This window comes from Thamnophis sirtalis, unplaced genomic scaffold (genome assembly GCF_051295495.1).
Source record: "Thamnophis sirtalis isolate CommonGarterSnake01/CBP01778 unplaced genomic scaffold, rThaSir2_p1.2 scaffold_1, whole genome shotgun sequence".
Classification (NCBI taxonomy): domain Eukaryota; kingdom Metazoa; phylum Chordata; class Lepidosauria; order Squamata; family Natricidae; genus Thamnophis; species Thamnophis sirtalis.
This window is the reverse complement of record NW_028261381.1, coordinates 95,399,341-95,418,954: the sequence shown is the minus strand read 5'-3', so window position 1 is coordinate 95,418,954 and position 19,614 is coordinate 95,399,341. Positions and strand designations below refer to the sequence as shown.

The window sequence follows — 19,614 nt, the reverse complement described above, 5'->3', positions numbered from 1 at the left end:
CTGACATAGCTCTCACTGAAAAGGAAAAAAAAACAGATTAAAAAACTATCCATAAAGGATATATGTTTGCAATGTATAAGAATGAAAAAAGGTCAGGATAGCATAGTGGTTAGAGTATTGGATTAGGTCTGTTAAAACTCAAATTTTAATCCATCTTCAGTCACAGATTTTGGGCTAACCTTCTTCTCTCAGCCTAACCTAATTTACAGGGTTGTTGTTGCTGTGAAAAACAAGAAGAAGAAGAAAGAAAAAACATTTACGTTTTTTATTGAACTAAATGTAAATTAAGGGAAAATGAGATAATATATCAATCAATCAATTTTATTTTATACAGATTTTATTATATATAAAATATGCTTCAAACACTTGACCAATACATATTATAATTAAAGTTTAAAGAATGTGGAATTACACATATATAAGATTTTTAGGTTATTATATAACTAATAGATAGAAGGTACTCATCCATATTTGTAATACCAACTTTGTAGTCATAACATCTATTTACTTTTTCATCTACTTACCTTGCTATTGATACATAATTCAAAAGAACATGTTTTACAAAAAGCACTAAGTCATAAATAAAGCCATTTCTTAAAGTTATAATTCCCTTCTCCTATTCAGCTCTTTTTAATCAACAAAGCCATAAATCACCAGTTCATTTTTCCCATTTTCAGCAAAAAAAATGCATAAGAAGTTTCCAGACTTAAAAAAAAGCACTTATCTTATTTTAGAACAAGAGTAGTTCTAAAATTGAAAGAAAAACTTTGATAGCCTGTACTATACTGAAGACACTACTGTGATAGCTGAAAATGCAAATGATCTGGAAATTTGGGACCAAATTTAATGAAAAATGAAGGTAGAATTAATTATAAAGACCAATCTAATGAGAACAGGGAAAGGATCCATTGTATAATGTGTCTAAATTATCACTGTGAATGAAGATGAATCTAGCCAACCACAGAAAAGAGAGTGGCTAGGTTTATAAATGCAGTTATCATTGGGTTTCATGTCAATGGAGATTCTTGGTCATCCAGGTCATAGCTGTCCCCAAAGGTGATTTTTCAAGAGGCAACTGGACTTTCTTGTTTTTCTTTGAAGATGTTTCACTTCTCATCCAAGAAGCTTCTTCAGCTCTGACTGGATGGTGGGAATGGGAGGATGTATACTCCTTGCAGACAGTTGGTCATTTGCATTCTTTTTAGAGAGTCATTGAGACCACCTGGAGGTTTATCTGTGTCATCAGTCCAGCCCTTTCAACATTTCCACGAAGAAGCTCTAAACCCATTTGCATTACTCAGGTGACCCTGATGACATTGAGTTGCATATTAGAGAAAAGGAGTGATGGAGAAGAATAGAGATATGATCTTTATAGATATTTTCTTTCAATCATGGATGGTATTTTGATGGAAACGAGAAATCTTTAGGCTTTTTAGATTACAGAAATGTTGGAAAAGTGCCGGTCACAATAGCAGTGGAAAAATAGAGCAAAAATATTTTTATTATTATTTAGAAAATAATCCCTAGAAATAAATATATTGTTAATCCAATCATAATACCATTAACAATTAAAGGGGCAAAACACATCCAGATTTCAAAGATGATCTATTTGTTGAACATTTCAATCAAGTTTGGAAGCTTAAAAATGGTATGTATGTATGTATGTATGTATGTATGTATGTATGTATGTATGTATGTATTTATGTATGTATGTATGTATATATGTTTGTTTGTTTGTTTGTTTGTTTGTTTGTTTCTTATTTTAGGAGTGAAATCCGTTTTGGGATGGTTCAGAAAAAAGCAACAAAAATGGTACAAGAAGTTAGACTGCCTTCCCTATTTAAAAAAAATAGGGAAGATTTGTCTTTTAGTTTTAGGGGGAAGGGGTTAAAGCAGAAGGCAAGGGTTAAAAAATAGACCACAGAACAGCTTTCGCCCATCAGATATACTTTCATATTTCTTTCCTTATGTAGATCCTTAGGAAAATCTATTTCTTTCCTCTGTCCACAACAAGAGTTATAGATTGGCTGCTACTCTGCATGAACGTTCTAGTTATTCCTTCTGTTCTTTATTTTCCCAGCTGTCCTTTGGTCTTATCTTTAAATCCCATTGACTTCAGAAGGATTTAAGCAATCTATCCCTAGCCATGATGGGAGCTCTGAAATGTTTTCTATCGCCAAGATGTTTTTATTTTTCTTCATTCCATCCTTTTTTATCTGTTTGCCCTTTTGATTATTTGGGTTTGAAGAAAGGCTAGCTTTTTTTTTTTTTTGCTAAAGAGAAATGTCTAGATGAATAATGCTAATGTTGTCCTTTAGTTATAGATAATACATTGCAAACATTGCATTTTGTTCTAAGAAATGTCAAAAAATTACTACGACAGAATGGCCAGTTCTTTACAGCAGCTTTCATGGTGCCAATAGAGGCAGAAACTAACAGTAAAATCATAGAAATGAGAACTGTGTTATTTTGGCAACAATGCCGCTTAGCATTTAGTAACTGCATTTTTTAAAAGTTCACATTTTTGTTCACATGTAGGAAGACACTGGTATCAAGTGCTTTTTGGCAATCTTCATTTTTGAGTTAATAAGTAGATGGGCAAGAAGACGTATTGACCTTTTTTCCAATTCAAGAAAGTGCAGAAAATGAAAAGTTTGGAGATAGGTTTTTTAAAAAAAATTTAAACAACTAAAGTCATGCTGTCACTAATTCTCTGGTGAGAGTGTATATGTATATGGAGGCCCCATTGCATCTCTACTTGAATATTACATATTGAATACAATGTGGTTTTATTTGGGCCATGTCATATTTTTAAATTATACATTTTAAATATTATGAGCTGGCCTGAGTATTTTTGGAGTCAGGCAGCATCAAAATCCAATTAATAGACAAATAAACAAAGAAAACCCCAACAGATATCTTATACATAAAAATAGCAATAGCAATAGCACTTAGACCTATATACCACTTCAAAGTGCTTTTTATAAACCTCTCTAAGCGTTTTACAGAGTCAGCATATTGCCTCCAACAATCTGGGTCCTCATTTTACCCTCCTCTGAAGGATGGAAGGCTGAGTTAACCTTGAGCCTGGTGAGATTCGATCTGCCAAACTACTGGTAGCCGGTGATCAGCAGAAGTAGCCTGCAGTACTGCATTCTAACCACTGCGCCACCGCAGTTCAAAAATGAAAGAACAATTCTTCTTCCTTAGGAACATCTGGAAAATGCACAAAGATGAAACGACACACTAATTTCCACAATGGAAGAACAGTTTGTAAAGTTGTTTAAAGTTAACAAAAATGGCGAAATTAACTGTTTTAATGCAATAAAAGTTACTAAGTTTTGTTTCTCCTTGGAAATTGTTTCTAGACTCTTTTTTTCAAAACTGGATTTTCTCAAAACTTGAAGGGTTTTAAAGTTAATTACCAGCACCTTGGCTTATACTTGGAAACATTCTGGCTACCAGTGCAGCTTGTGACACAGAAGAGTAATTTGTGCAGAATGACAGATCCCCATAGCTGCCTGCATGGTTTGCATTTTTCATTCCAAATACTCTTTAAGGACATCCCCACGTAGATCATGTTGCAGTAATGAGTGACTGTCAGCCAGAACTCCAGTTCAGGTCCAGGAACAGGCACAATTCAGACATAACAATAACCTGTGAACTAACAAAATGTAAACAATAGAAAATCAATAAAATCTTTTTTTAAAAAGAACCTGTGCAAAGACCTTCCTCTTCATGACTACCACATGTGCAGCAGTTGTGAGTCCAGGAGGTCCCTCAAATTATGAAATGTGCTGGCAGTGAAATCCCAACCAGAACAAGAAATGGAACCAGATGAGGCTAGAACATAGAGCCACTTACTAGAGATGATCTGAAGCTTTTTCAGTGGGTTTTTCAAGAGAGAGTTATTATTTTATTATTATTTTAAAATAATTATATATTTATTTGTTCATGATATATGTGCCATTTTACCCAGCCTATTGGAACAGAAAAGGCATATTGTAGGTCCCATACATCATGCAGTGCCATCTGCAGGATCTAGGAAGAAAGTCTTTTCTGCAGAGGTACCCAGCCTCTGGAATATCATCTCTGTAGAGATCAGACTCTCCTGGACCCTACTTGCCTTTCAAAAAACCTTAAACATTTGAATTTGCCATTAAATTAAAGTTTGTCTCTGACAGAAAGCCACTTGAAGAGACTAGAAGCATTTGAAATGTGTATTTACAGGCGGCTGTTACGTATAAGCTGGGTTGACAAAATCAGAAATGAGGAGGTGATAAGCCACCTGGGAAAGCCAAGGGAAATCATCAAAACCATAAAAAAATGAAAATCAGAATATTTTGGACATGTGGTGCGACACCCGGAAAAATACAGCATACTTCGCTTAATCCTCCAAGGAATGATTGAAGGAAAATGAGGTCCAGGCAGAAGAAGAACATCATGGCTTCAAAGTCTAAGGGATTGATTTGGACAAAATGCAACAGAACTTTTTCGTGTGGCTGTTAATAAAAATACAATCACCAGCATGATCGCCAACAACCAATGATGGATATGACACAAGAAGAAGAAGAATTAAATTCAACTGGGCCTAGATTATGTGTATCAGCCTGTTTCTTGACTGTATGAACTGTTATAAATGATTCCTAGTGTTTCTGTTGGTTTTTTTTGGGGGGGTGTGTTACTATTTATGTTAATTTTTATTTTGTTATATTGTTTTTTATTATTAGTTTGCAGCACAGAGTCATGTACTTCAGATGGGCAAGGTAATCAAGAAATCAGATGAAATAAAATATATAAATAAACTGGAATCTTTGCAAGAATATATGTAAAAATGTATCATGTTCTTTACTCAAAGACACATGAAATTCTTTATATTGCATAAAAAGGATGCAGCAGCCCATTTTTCTTTATGACTAGCACAGTTCTCTGTTTGCTTAAATGCACCAGGTGTATGCTAAGGTGGTAGAAGCAACATTAAATATTTGTACATGTCTAGTACTTCCTTTGGCTATCCTAATCAGTATGGTGGTGACTCATCTATTCATAACTTTGATTCTTTGGAAAAGTAGGCAGAAATTGTTGAGTGTACTGCTGAGAACTATCAATTAAATGCCAAACCATTTGAACAACCACCTAGGTGTTTTTGCTACATTTCATTGACAGAGCCATTAAAAGGAGCCTATAACTGAACTCCACTGATTTCAAAATGACAAGGATATGAATAACTAAAATCTTTCCCTTGTAACTTTAAATCAAACAAAACATAACAGATACTTTGAACTAAAGGAAGGAGATGCCTTTACCACTATGCAATGCATTTCTACCCAGCAGTTAGATGGGCTGAAATCCAGTTGCATCAAATCACTAATAAGGCTAGGAGAAGCCAGTAATAATACAACTTTTGTGTATAGTTGCTGATATAAGGCAGTTAGATATTTCAGCTGTTTCAACTTTTATTTATATTAAGATGGGCTGTTGAAAGCAGTTACTAAAAGAATGCATGCAGACTTTTTATTGCTCATAAATACAGCAATTATCTTCATCTTAATATGTTTTCAGTTGAATATCATAGGTACAGTGCATGATAATAAAAGCCTTAATAAACTAACATATAAGTTCAGTTTCAGTTCATTATCTTAGCATTTTATCAAATTGAGGAAATTTGCACCACCTTGTTTCTCTTTGATCTCAGATTCAATAAACTTGGAGACTTCACAAAATATTTTATTTGAATGTGGGGGGGGGCACAGTAATATGGAATAATATTTCCCCCTGAAACTAAACTTTTGACTGTTGATTGATAGTCAAACAAATATTTAAAAATCTAGAACTTTGGCTTTCAAATTTATTCTGGTATTTTATGTCAAAAAGCGAAATCATTCCCTGCATTTTTCAAACTATGTTAAATATCTGTATTTTGGGATGCTAAAATGTTAAAACTTAAATTATGTATAAATTTTATTGTAAAGAGGAAAAAGTTCATAGATTAAATCAATAATTTTAATCATAGCAGAAATTCTATTTTCTGTCCAAGGACATAGAAAATTCCAGCCTGTTCTTTATTTGCTCACACCATAGAGACCAGGGGTAGTCAACCTTTTTATACCTACTTTTGTATCTCTGTTGGTAGTAAACATTTTCTGACCACCCACCGGTTCCACAGTAATGGTGATTTATAAAGTAGGGAAGTAACTTTACTTTATAAAATTTACAAAGCAGAGTTACAGCAAACCCCACCACCACCACCCACCATGAAAGCTGGAACGCCCACTAGTGGGCTGTAGGATCCAGGTTGACTACCACTGATATAGACATAATTTTGCCAGACAACATCAATACTACTCTAATCCTAGCGAATATACCCTGAGAGATTCTAGGGAGTGACTCTCCTACACTGCTTCCTTTCCATAATCCAGCTTGTCTCTCCCCCTACCTCCTTAAAATGTCCCCCTTCCTTTTTGGGAAACTGCTACTTCACTGTAGTTCATCAAACTACCTCAAAAGGGGAAAAAATGTAAGGGATGACTGCAGCAAGATACTGACTTGAATTAAATTTACAAAGAAGCCTAAAGGTAAAATAAATCATTCTGGGTGTATTATTCTCACTAATTATTCCATCCCTATTCATATATTTTGAACAAATGGGACCTTAAAAAGGATTCTTTCAACCTTTTCTTGACTTTTTCAAGTCACCAGGGTTGCTGCAATCAGTTAGGGATTAAATCATGAGCAAGTAGCTTGTTCTACCTGTAGCTCTTATCAATATTAAAATTATGAAATATTAAAATGCATTCATTCAAATACCCAACAACATTCCAAGAATTATGACCACTGCTGGAGCAGAAATGACGGTAAGACAGAAGGCTAACTGAAACCAGGAAAGAAAGGCCTTTCATCAAAACAGTGGATTCTACTGTCATATTGAAGACCAGAAAAGTGCTAATTGTTATTCTTTTATTCAGACACTCAGGCACATTGAAACAAATGTGAGTTTGCCATATTTATTGTTCACACTCTAACCAAAATAGCAATAGCACTTAGTCTTATATACCACTTCACAGTGTTCTCTAAAGGCTGTAAAGGTCAATTTATCCCTGCATATATGCATACCAACATCACTCAATGGCCAAGCTTGGCCAAACTAAGTTTGAGTCCCGGAAAAATCAAAGCAGGACACTCACTATGACTCATTGTATGTGACAGTTCTATAGAATTACATTTTCCTTAGATGTTTATCTTTCAACTTGATTTGATCAGTCCATCAAGCTTAAGTAGTTCCACTTTCACACTCTTCTCCTGGTATTTTTCCACCACTGGCTCGTCCAGTCTACATAGAAATTATCAGTGGTTGCGGGAACTCTCTCGTCATATCTTCTTCAAAGTCATGCTTTCTCCACTTGCTGTGTTTGTGAATTAGAAGTGGCAATTTTATGATAAGATAATATATGCTCAAAATCAGGGAAATTTCATTATACAGAATAGTGATAATTCTGCTGTATTTCCTAGGTATGCACTTAAGATGCATTCTTGGGGGAAATTTTTTTTTCCATTAAAATTAAGTGTTTGGCTTTCACTTCAAATCGTAAACTCTTGAACTTCTGCTTCAAAACTAAATAAAACACAGCCATGGCAACACATAAGATGACTAACACACATTAACAGATTTCTTTTTTCTATAAAAATATTTGCATCCATATCATGAATAAGGAAGGGTGTATTCTTTCTAACAATCTTATCAGTTAGTTATTCATAAATAAGTAACAGTTGGTAATGTTTTAAATACCATAATGCCATAGTAATACAATGTTAGCAATGCAATCTCTGCTGAGTTATCTAAAATAATTGCCCCTACTAAAGTCTAAAAAATAAAACCTGACCTCGGAAACTAGGATTCAGGATGTACGTATATTTCATTCAGTTAATAGTATTCAGATTATAGTTGTATTTTCTTGTTACTGAATTAAATCAAGTCAAAAATGAAGGATTCAAAGATGGTAAAATATAAACTTTTGGTAATATCACAGATGACTCGGGAGAAAAAAATAAATGCAAGTGAAAGATAAACTGTTATATATTTATTGATTTAGAGAAGTGTATGATAAAATGAATAAGGTGGAATTATGGATTTTTTATGTGAATATAGAGTTAAAGATAGGTTGCTGAATGTGTTAGTAGCAGTACATGATGGAAGCGGATCATGCATAAGAATAAATGGAATGCTTAGTGAACATTGAGCAAAGTGTAAAACAAAACTGTGTGATGTTTCCTTTGATTATTAATGCATTTACCAATAAATGTATAAGGAACGCTTGTGGCGATCAGAGATATGAGTTTGTCCAGGTTCATATTTAGACTAGGGTCTAAATATTAGAGGCCATTTTTCCACTTTGTATAAAAACTATTTCTCTCTACTGTTTTGAAGTTGAAGGAATTCTGTCCATTCGGTCCATGGAAGCTTTTGAGAGTTATCCATGTATGTATGTATGTATGTATGTATGTATGTATGTATGTATACATACATACATACATTGCGATCTCCAGAACTTTAAAATATGTTGCTCACTTAGCTTTCATTAGCCACTGCTAACATTGTCAGAGTGTAAAAACCATTAAAGAGATACCTGCCTTTATATAATGTTAATCAATTTGGCCATTACACGCATGATAGGCCCATCCACCCATCTTCCACCTGTAATTAGTTTTGTTGTTTTTACAACAGGCATATTAATCGATGCTCCCATTCCTGTTTCTTTTATAATTACACCTGGAAGTCATATTTTTAGGATAATATATACATACAGTACATACATACATACATACATAATACATACATACATACATACATCACACAGATATGATAATTTGTTATTTGTTGTAGAATTGAAGTAAAGTCACAAAAAAAACTCAATGGAAGAATAAAGATAGGGGCTTTTGTTTGTCTATGTTAAGTTAGCAGCATAACAGGCAAACACTGACTAACAATCAGCAGTTTACATTCTACATTTGAATGGTCTTTGAAAGCAAAAGTGATTGATAATAGGTAAATATAAAAATATGACTAGTTTTTGTGCTATGACTTGCCAACAAGGAAAGAAATCAGGAGGAAGCTTAGATGCTATATAATTTCCTAAAAAGAAAAGAGTGCCGACTATAAAAGCAAAAGATGTATCATAAAGAACAGATAAAGTCAGTTCCTAGAATCATAGTTGAGCTGATGCCTTTGAAGCTGCGCTGTGCTTTGATCCAAGCCAGGTGATAAATGTATTATGATCTAAATGGGTCATATACAGCATGTTAAATTGCTTGACAGGTTTGAGTCAATGAAATCCCAGGGGTGACAAATGGCAGGCAAATGGGAGATTTAGCTGTATCCAATGCCATGCAAAGGAGACTGTCTATCAGCTTCCCTGTTAATAGCTTGACAGGTTACCTCCTGGAAAAATAATCTTGTTGGAAGTGAAATTTATATAGTTCTCAGATAAACATCCACAGAACATGAAAAGGTTTTCATTGACATGTGAACCGAATGTCAAATGCCATACTGTAGGAAAGAATCCTGTGTTTCAGTTCTGAAGTGTTCTATGGAAGAAGATGTGAAGAAATGCCTGATAGGAAATGGCATTCCTCTTGTGGATTGTTCTCCTTGAGATGAATTAGAAGAGTTGTCATCGTCATCGAACAGTGCAGGTTGTGATGACGTGAGTTTGAAAAGTCCACAGAAATTATTCAAGGCAAGAGTGATGTTCTTCTTGCCGCGATGAAATAAAGAGGAACAACCAGTTGGTGCTATTTCCATGAAAATGGTAGCTAGTTTGAAGGGGCTGTGGCTTCAAGAAAACATATTGGACAGTAACGGTAAGAGTGAAGAGCTATGTTTTCAGACCTGCAGGATTGATGTCAAGTCAACCCTGAAAAGCAGTTCAGAGAAGAAACACACCAACATACAAGCTCTAACTTTATTGTAAGGTGACAGTAACAGAATCTAGTCTGAAAGCGCACCTCTCCTCTCTTGCCTTTACAGTCCAAGGAACTAGGAAGAGTTCTAAGATGTTTGCCATTGGCCCATGCCCCTATTCCAGTGATGGCTAAACTTTTTGTCATTGCATGCCGAAAGCGCGCCCCCCGCACCCATAATGCAATGCATGCACGATCCTTCCTGCACCCCATTTTGGGCCTAGTAGGCCTCCCTGCAGTCTCCTGAGAGCAAAAACTGGCACGGAGGAGGACCACACACACTCATGCTCCCCCCAAGCATCCTGCACATGTACGTGTGTCTCCCACATGTGCCCTGCCGCCTGTGTATGCATGGCAGAGACCCCAAAATCAACTGGCTGGCAGGAAGCAGTACATATGCATGGTGGAGCTCAGCTAGGCAACGGCTCAGGAGACTGCAGAGAGGGCTCTGCGTGCCACTTGTGGCATATGTGCAATAGGTTCGCCATCACTGCCCTATTCCATTTGCTGACTCAGGTGCTGCTTGTCTGGGTATTGTCTGGTTTGCAACTGTTCCTTCTGTCTCCCAGGGTAACTTCCACACACAATTACAATTCATAATATAGTGTCTTAAGTTCAGTTGATGGGTTTTTGGCATATTCACTACTTCAGGACTTTTCCCCACTGTGGCTTCAAGCCAAAGGGGAATGGAAAAGCCAACACACCTAGAATATTGCACTCATAACTTAAAAGTCACTATAACTTTTGAGCTGAAACCAGACACAATCTGACAGAAAGGGATGAAGACAGTAGCAACTATCAGTAATGCTGGGAAAACAACACTTGCCAGTATACCTGGTGTCCACATCAAGCCAAGAACCTTTCAAAGTAGAGGAGAAAAAAGACCTCATTGTTCTCCTACTTGTGGTTTCCCTGGAACAGCAAGGTTGAGAAATGAATGACTGGAGGGAAAGGTGAGTACATTGGTGCAGTGAACAACAGGTAAACTCCTAAGGAGGAAAATTGCAGGGAAGCAAAATAATTTCATTCAGCTCCACACTGACCAGGGGTGGGTTTCTCGCCCCGTTCCAACCGGTTCGGTTGGAACGGGGCCGGTGGCATCCTCGTAGACGCGTGCAGTGCACGCATGCGTACTAGCATCTGTGCGATGCTCCAGCTGCTTCTGGAGGATCGCGGAGGCACTGTATGCGTCCTGCGCATGCGTGGAAGCGCAGAACTCATCAAAACCGGGTAAGGAGCACGGGCGAGCGGGTGCGCCCTTCGCCGTTTCCGGAAGTTACTTACTTCCGGGTTCGCCGACCAACCAGTTCGCGGGGACCGCCGCGAACTGGTTGAAACCCACCCCTGGCACTGACCCAATAATTCTCTAAGGTTTGGGAAACTAGCTTCATTTCCTGAGCCCGATCCCAGCTATGATATGGAGAATTTGCTCATAATTATACACCAGAATTAGCAGGTTTGGAAGGAATGTGATTTCAGATGAAAATGGGCAGCCCCTTATCTTCAAGCTATTGCTGCAGTGTCAGACCTATAAATCAGTCTCTCTTCCCATTGAATATCAGCTTTTCTGTTTTGGATAACACGGAGTTATAGACAAGTGTTTCTAAACCTTTATAACTTTATGAATATGTGGGTGGATTCTGGGAGTTGTAGCTCACGTAGCCTAAAGTTGCAACGGTTGAGAAACAGTGACCTAGATAATAGCAATATCACTTAGACTTATATGCCACTTCATAGTGCTTTTACAGCCCTCTCTAAGTGGTTTACAAAGTCAGCCTATTGCCCCCAACAATCTGGGTCCTCATTTTACCCACCTCGGGAGGATGGAAGGCTGACTCAACCTTGAGCCTGGGGAGATTTAATCTGTCAAACTGCTGGCAGACGGTGATCAGCAGAAGTAGCCTGCAGTACTGCACTCTAACCACTGTGCCATCAGGGGTCATGGCTATGGACACAGCCTCAGTGTCAGAAAGAGAAGTGATCCACATACATTTGCTTCATGTTACTGAACAAGAGATCCTTCTTCAAGAAAAGGAAAAATTTGTGTCACATAATAGTCAAAACTGTAATTTGTCTCCTTTACAATCATAAAAATGCAAAAAGATACTTTGTTTTCTGTTCCTTATAAATATAGGCTATGATTTCAAAATAATGCATTGTTGGAAATAAAAAAAACTGAGCTATATTTTGATCAGTGAAGCAGATCATCTTATATCTTGGTCTATTACTAAAAAAAAGAAGGATTTTTTTTTAAAAAAAGATGGATTGCTACCAATTGGATTTCTGATTAAGTGCAGCTAGAGTGCAGACAGATATTGGAATTTCACCTTCAGAATTATTTCTTGGAAAATTCAAACCAGTTCTATTGTATATCTCCTCATTCTTCTGTTCTCCGGGGTACATAGAACCAATGCTTCCAACTATTAATTTAAGTTTTTTTCCCCTCTTAATATTCCTTACCAACTTGGCTGCTCTCCTTTGAACACATTCTCTTCTGTCAATGTGCTTCTTAAAAGATAGTTCCCAGAACTGAATGAAGTAGTCTTGGTGCAGTATAACCAATGCAGAATAGGTAAAGGTTCCCCATGCACATATGTGCTAGTGGTTCCTGACTCTAAGGGGTGGTGCTCATCTCTGTTTCAAAACCGAAGAGCCAGCGCTGTCCTAAGATGTCTCCATGGCCATGTGGCCAACATGACTAAATGTCAAAGGTGCACAGAATGCTGCTACCTTCTCACCAAAGGTGATTCCTATTTTTCTACTTGCATTGATACATGCTTTCAAACTGCTAGGTCGGCAGAAGCTGGGACAAGTAACAGGAGCTCACTCCGTTTATGTGGCGCTAGGGATTTGAACTGCTAAACTGCTGACCTTTCTGATAGACAAACTCAGCATCTTAGCCACTGAGCCACTACGTCCCCTTAACCAATGCAGAATAGAGAAAGATAATTACTTGTATTGACCTTGTACTATAGAGTTTGGTTTTCAGATGCCAAACTCAGCACACCTCTAGTTTTGTCTGCTTTAGAATTTCTCTCAATTAGTTTCATTGGATGCTTCATTTTATACATTTAAATCATGACCCTATTCAATCATTTTTTTTCTAAGAAATCCCAAACGTTCTAGTATTTTCTTGTAAAAAAGATTGTTAAGCCCATCTGCAATTCTTCTCGACTCTTTTTCAAGTATGGCAGTGTACATGGTAGTCATACCACCAATTTATATAACATTATTACAATACCCTAATCAAAGATCTACCAAGGAGAAAACCACGCTCCCAGCAATATTGACTGGGCAAGATTGCCTTCTTGTATATAAACAAGGAGCAAATCCCAATCTCACTGGCAATGATGATGTTAGGTAAAGGTAAAGGTTCCCCTTGCACATATGCTGTTCCCAACTCTAGGGGGTGGTACTCATCAAAACCGAAGAGCCAGTGCTGTCCGAAGATGTCTCCATAGTCATGTGGCTGGCATGACAAATGTCGAACCTGCATGGAACGCTGTTACCTTCCCATCAAAGTTGGTTCCTTCTTTTCTACTTGAATTTTTACAGGCTTTTGAACTGCTAGGATGGCAGAAGCTGGGACAGGAACTCACTCCGTTATATGGCACTAGAGATTCAAACCGCTGAACTGCCAACTTTCTTACCAACAAGCTCAGCATCTTAGCCACTAAGCCACCTAGTCAGTAATAAAACATCTACAAGCAAACAACCATCTTCAAAGAGCATTAAGGGTTACAAGGATGGGCTAGTTGGCAAATGCTTCTCTCTAAGTAAAAATAATCTAGGAAGCACTAATTGCAATGCGATATGTACTTCTTATTTCCCTTAAATGAAGTACTGATAATTCTTATTCTTTACTTCTGATTTTTTTTAATTAGTTAGCAATTAAAGAAAAGAAAATGTTCCTTTCCCCATGGCAGCTAAGATCACAGTATACCATACTCTATTGTAGCAAAGAAGTGGACAAGTGAAATGCTAGGAATTATTGCAGAAAGATCTAAAATAAACTGTGTGCAATTATTTAAGTCCTTTGATGTGCTTACACAGTTAGAATGTATACAGTTATTGGCGTCCTGTTTCAAAAAGACACTGAAAGTATAGCAACCTTCTACTGTATATGAATTACATATGTGAGATGAATGGCTACGTAAATAAATAAAATATACATAATGAAACAAACATGATCTTTGATAACCAAAAACTAACAATATCAAAATTACCACAAAATGTTTTTTATTAAAAAAAATAGCAGAAATTGCACAACCCCAGCCTAGAGCAGGACTCCAGGATGCAGACAAAAATACTAAGATTCATAATGTAGATGAGTTTCTGCATGTAGCATTCCAAGAACTGGTCCCATCTTCTCCTGACAGCCCATTCACTGAACTGGAAGATCTCCCAAGTAAACAAGCTTTAAGAGCAAACCCTCCAATATGGCACCATAGTCAGCAGTGCTGCTCAGTGCTATAAAGATGGTCCAAATCAGAGGACCAATTTGGCACAAAATGAGGACCTTGGCTGAGATGATAAACACCGTGGCAAAAAATTCTAACTGATTTTTGTAGGGTGTTTCTGATCTCAGCCTAGGTCCTTATTTTGTGGCCAAATCTTTGAATCAGAAGTACTTTGATTGGTTGGCACAAGCAGTTAAACATGGTCATTAGTTAACATGCAGCCTACATAAGCAACAAAGTTTATATGTTCAGTGTAAAGAAGGTGACAGGATATGTTAACAATTTCTTACTGAAAAAAAGCAGATAGCTTTTGTGAATCTCTTTGTAGATACGCAGGAAGCAACACTGTTGAATCTTCCTAAGAAAGGTATTCACTAAAGCAGTCTTATTGATTTTCACTCTTATAAAACAAATTTGAGACCCGTGAGGTCTCCTTCATATAGTTTTAAAAGCAGTTTGTGCACAAAAGAAGGCATTTCTGTGTTAGAGTGTGTGTACATGTGTAAGTATAAGTAAATACAGTATATATAAATGTGTGTGTGTGTGTAGATATTTTTGTGCCACTATTGTTTGGGTTTTTTAAAGACAATTTTCAATATTCTACTTTATTGTTGCACATATAATAATAAATGTACATTTTAGCTCATGAAATTAAATACACATAAAATAGATGCCCACCCACAAGAAAAAACCAGATTTGAAATCAATCAGATTTAGCCAGATTATGGCATTTTATTTCCACCAACTTTAAGTTCAGAAAGAAATTCAGCAGGTCTACAAAATTACTTTGAAACTTGACTATTCATAACTGAATATATATTCACAATTATCTAATAATAAACCAAGATTGCATGCTGATTTTAAGCATTACAGAAATCAGAATACTTGCCACATGGACAGTCCAGTTAAGTCTTGTCCCATCCTCCCAAACCATTAAAATGAAATTAACTCCTTCTATAAAAACAGGGAGGATGTCTACACACATACAACTATATCTGCATAGGATAGAATCTGCTCTCCATACATATGGCTCAAGCCAACATGTATGTAGAAAGATTATCCAAAATGCTTACATAACAATCATTTTGTATGCTGAATGCCTGATGAAAACTATTATCATCATTGTAACGGATATGACAGGATTTCAACAAATAGGCTTACATTTGAGTTTGTAACTTTAGGCTCATTCCTATTCTTACAAAATTCCTTTGTAGAAAGTCAAGAGGAAAGCATATATTGAATTCATTGCAAACTTGGATGCAGGAATACAGCACCTCCTCATGTCTATTGATCAGGGGCCTGTTAGAAGTTAGCAATAGCAATAGCATTTAGACTTATATACCACTTCACAGTGCTTTACAGCCCTCTCTAAGTAGTTTACAGAATCAGCATATTGCCCCCTCCAAACAATCTGGGTCCTCATTTTATTGACCTCGGAAGGATGGAAGACTGAGTCAAACTTGAGATGGTGAGAATCAAACTACTAGCAGTCGGCAGAATTAACCTGCAATACTGCATTCTAACCACTGCGCTACCATGGTTCTTTATAAGTTAGATATTAGTACACTAGTATCAGCCCTACAAAATAGGTAATTCTGGAAAATTATTACACAAGATGACCAGAACTGTACTTTATTAAAACAAGCAAAAATAACAAAATCTTGCAAATCTGCCTATGTTTTCTTTTCCTTCCCTCTTATACCTCAGGGAGCTGGGGGAAGAAGCCAGTCTAAATCTCTTCCTGCCCCCATCCAGTCCCCATCCCAGGTTTAACACATGCTTCTTGTACACTTGATGTTATCCTAATAGGTTCTGGATACTTCCTCCAATTCATTTCAGCCTCATTCAAATATTGCCTGTCTTCCCAAAACTCCCTAGACATAAGTGTAATAATTTTATCTAGCTAGATAAGTATGGGTTTGAGAGACACTGATTTACAAAATGGCAACATATGACTTTTGAGCTTTGATGAAGAAAACTAATTGTGATTTATTAGACCAAGGACTGCACAGCTCTTCTTCTCCCTTCCTTCCTACTTTGGTCTTGGACCTACAGTATGTCCAGGTCTTCTAGGATTATATATAAATCAGAAAAGTGATTTAAGTACAAATCTAGATTGTCACTCATGCCTTGGCAGATGATAAGTGGAAACTTTTATATCTAGAGTGGATAATCTTTCTTTCCTTCCTTCCTTCCTTCCATCCTTCCTTCCTTTTCTAGTTTTTAGACTTGCCAATGTCATAGAAGCATCGGTGCTCCACTATTTCCTATCAGACACCGTATCAAGTAGGTGTTGGATTTATTATATGAAAAGCACTTGTGCATATGTACAATCCACTGAAAATTATATTGATATGAACAAAACAAATGAATAGTATGATCAATAATAATCTTTCTCAAGGCAGAAGTGAAAATGGCTAAGTTGTGTCCTCACAACTGGCAATATATAAATACACTAGATTCATTCAGCATGACTAGAAGAAGAAGACAGTGTTTTTTAAGAGGAGGAGGGGGAGGAGGAGGAGGAGGAGGAGGAGGAGGAGGAGGAGGAGGAGGAGGAGGAGGAGGAGGAGGAGGAGGAGGAGGAGGAGGAGGAGAAGAAAATCCTGCTGGGCTATTGAGTTGTGATTAACAGTTGTTCTCCAGACATAGGCCATCTCGTCTGCTTGACAGCTTTCCCATGGAAAAAACTGAAAAGTAAGTGGCACTCACTCACTTTATGAAGTTTGGGTTTATATTTAAAAATCTCTTCTGGTCATAAATACAGATATACAGAGACACCCTACATACATACTGACACATACACAAAGAGAGAGACACACAGAGAAGCAACACACACCCCATTACTACTCCCTTCTTCCTTTTCCATCTTCTTTGCATGCCTTCACAGTTTAAAGCCATAGAAGAAAATTTGTAGCAAGATCTCATTCCAGTTGCTACAATTTTGATTGTGCCTAACACTCTGTGGGACCTCATTTTCACAAGTGCCATCAAATTTTCACTTGCCGTTCATGGTTTTTGCACTGTGTATTAACAAATCACAGTACTTTTTTCTTCAAATAGAAAGAACAGTTCATTATTGGGCTTGGAATTTAAAAGCAGGATTTATATGCTCATTTATGCAGAAACAGTTTCTTCAAAGCTTTATTTCTTACTGCCCATAAAAGTATGTCCCAAATGAGTTTAGGTTTCAGGTTTGGCTTTGGAGATTTTGCACAAATACATGATTTTGTTCTAATCCTCAAGATTTTGAAAAGATTAATACTTTTCCTGTGAGTCATACAGTACATTAAACAATAAATCAGAACCTTTGAAATAAAAGCACTGACACAGATGAAAAACCTATTAATACATTTCTTTTAAAATTGGAACTCTTAAAACAATGTTATTTCTATTATTAGCTAAGAATTGTTGGTGTTTCCATTTCCATCGTTTTGAGAGGAAATCACTGATGAATGCTAAGGTTGCACTGAATCAGTCTCAAAAAGGTGGGGGGAATGAACATAACTTACAAAAAATGAAAACTTGGCTCAGGACTATGAAACAAACCCACATTCTAAGGCTAAAGGAGAGCATAACAAGAACAGTCTTCATTAAAATATCAAACTTATACCATCAGTAGCTTCAGTGTGACCGTAATATATATATGACTTTAAATATATATATATATGACTTGACTTGACGCCTCTTCACCCATCGTGGGTATAGGCGACTTCCATGGAAATTTGACGCCACTGCCTTCAGTCCTGGGCTAGGGTTGTCAGGTGGTGCAGCCAGTCGCTATCATATGATTTTTGGCTAAGATTGAATGGGCACATGACCACATCTTCGGCTTTCCGTTTGAAGTGACACAGAGTGGTTAGACAAACACCTCCTTTTGGCCGTTTCCAGGTCGGACCAGGCTGTTTGGAATGGATACGGTGATCCATGGAAGCTGTTTCAGCTGGATATACCCAAGGGGACGCCAGTCCCAAGGGTCGACAGAGCCCGATTGGTGGGAACGGGGGGCACCACGTGAAGGCCGGGTTGTCGTTTGATAGCTGAGAGGCTTTGCAATAAGCAGTGCAATGTATATTGCGCATCAACTATCCTTGCCCACCATATGTATGTATGTATGTATGTATGTATGTATGTATGTATATGTAGTATTTGTGCTGATAAATAACACAAACAGCACAAATACTACACAAATGTAACAAAGGCAACAGTAAAATATTGGGCTTTCTGTCTGGATGGTCTCTTGTGATAAGCCGATAGACAGAGAATGGAAGCAGTTAGCTTCCTCCTATAATTGGGGCATACCAGGGGTTGTGACTTTTGTGACATATATATATATATATATATATATATATATATATATATATATATATATATATATATATATATATATATATATATATATATATATATATATATATATATATATATATATATATATATATATATATATATATATATATATATATATATATATATATATACTTAAAGTCACAACCCCTGGTATGCCCAAGTGTGGGAGGAAGGTCACACTTCCACTCTCTGTCATTAGGCTCGTCACAAGAGTCCATCCAGACAGAAACCCAATATTTTTACTGTTGCCTTTGTTATATTTGTGTTTTTATTTGTGCTGATAAATAAATAAAGGAAGACTAGTATAGATCTATTTCAAGCTATTTAGCTCTCATCAGCTAGCCATATCCTTACTGGGATTCGAACCTGTGCTCTATTGCCTCCCAGGCGGGGAGTTAACCATTTGAGCTACAGAGAACGACTCCTTTTATCAGCCAGCCAGGGTGGGAGGTATATACTTAAAGTCACAACCCCTGGTATGCCCAAGTGTGGGAGGAAGGTCACACTTCCACTCTCTGTCATTAGGCTCGTCACAAGAGTCCATCCAGACAGAAACCCAATATTTTTACTGTTGCCTTTGTTATATTTGTGTTTTTATTTGTGCTGATAAATAAATAAAGGAAGACTAGTATAGATCTATTTCAAGCTATTTAGCTCTCATCAGCTAGCCATATGCTTACTGGGATTCGAACCTGTGCTCTATTGCCTCCCAGGCGGGGAATTAACCATTTGAGCTACAGAGAACGACTCCTTTTATCAGCCAGCCAGGGTGGGAAGTATATACTTAAAGTCACAACCCCTGGTATGCCCAAGTGTGGGAGGAAGAGAGAGTGGAAGACAGAGAGTG

The 19,614-nt window shown here is 37.0% G+C and overlaps 1 long non-coding RNA gene across 1 annotated transcript in view; it reads right to left on the bottom strand.

The window, feature by feature from the left end:
• Nucleotides 1-397: 397 nt before the first annotated feature.
• LOC148049624 (uncharacterized) overlaps nt 398-19,614 on the bottom strand; it is a 28,724-nt gene continuing 9,507 nt past the window's right edge. Inside the window, exons 3-4 of the long non-coding RNA XR_015697204.1 lie at nt 2,990-3,216; nt 398-1,428 (exon numbers count right to left, since the gene is read on the bottom strand). This is a non-coding gene — a long non-coding RNA (uncharacterized LOC148049624). The remainder of the gene's footprint in view (nt 1,429-2,989; nt 3,217-19,614) is intronic.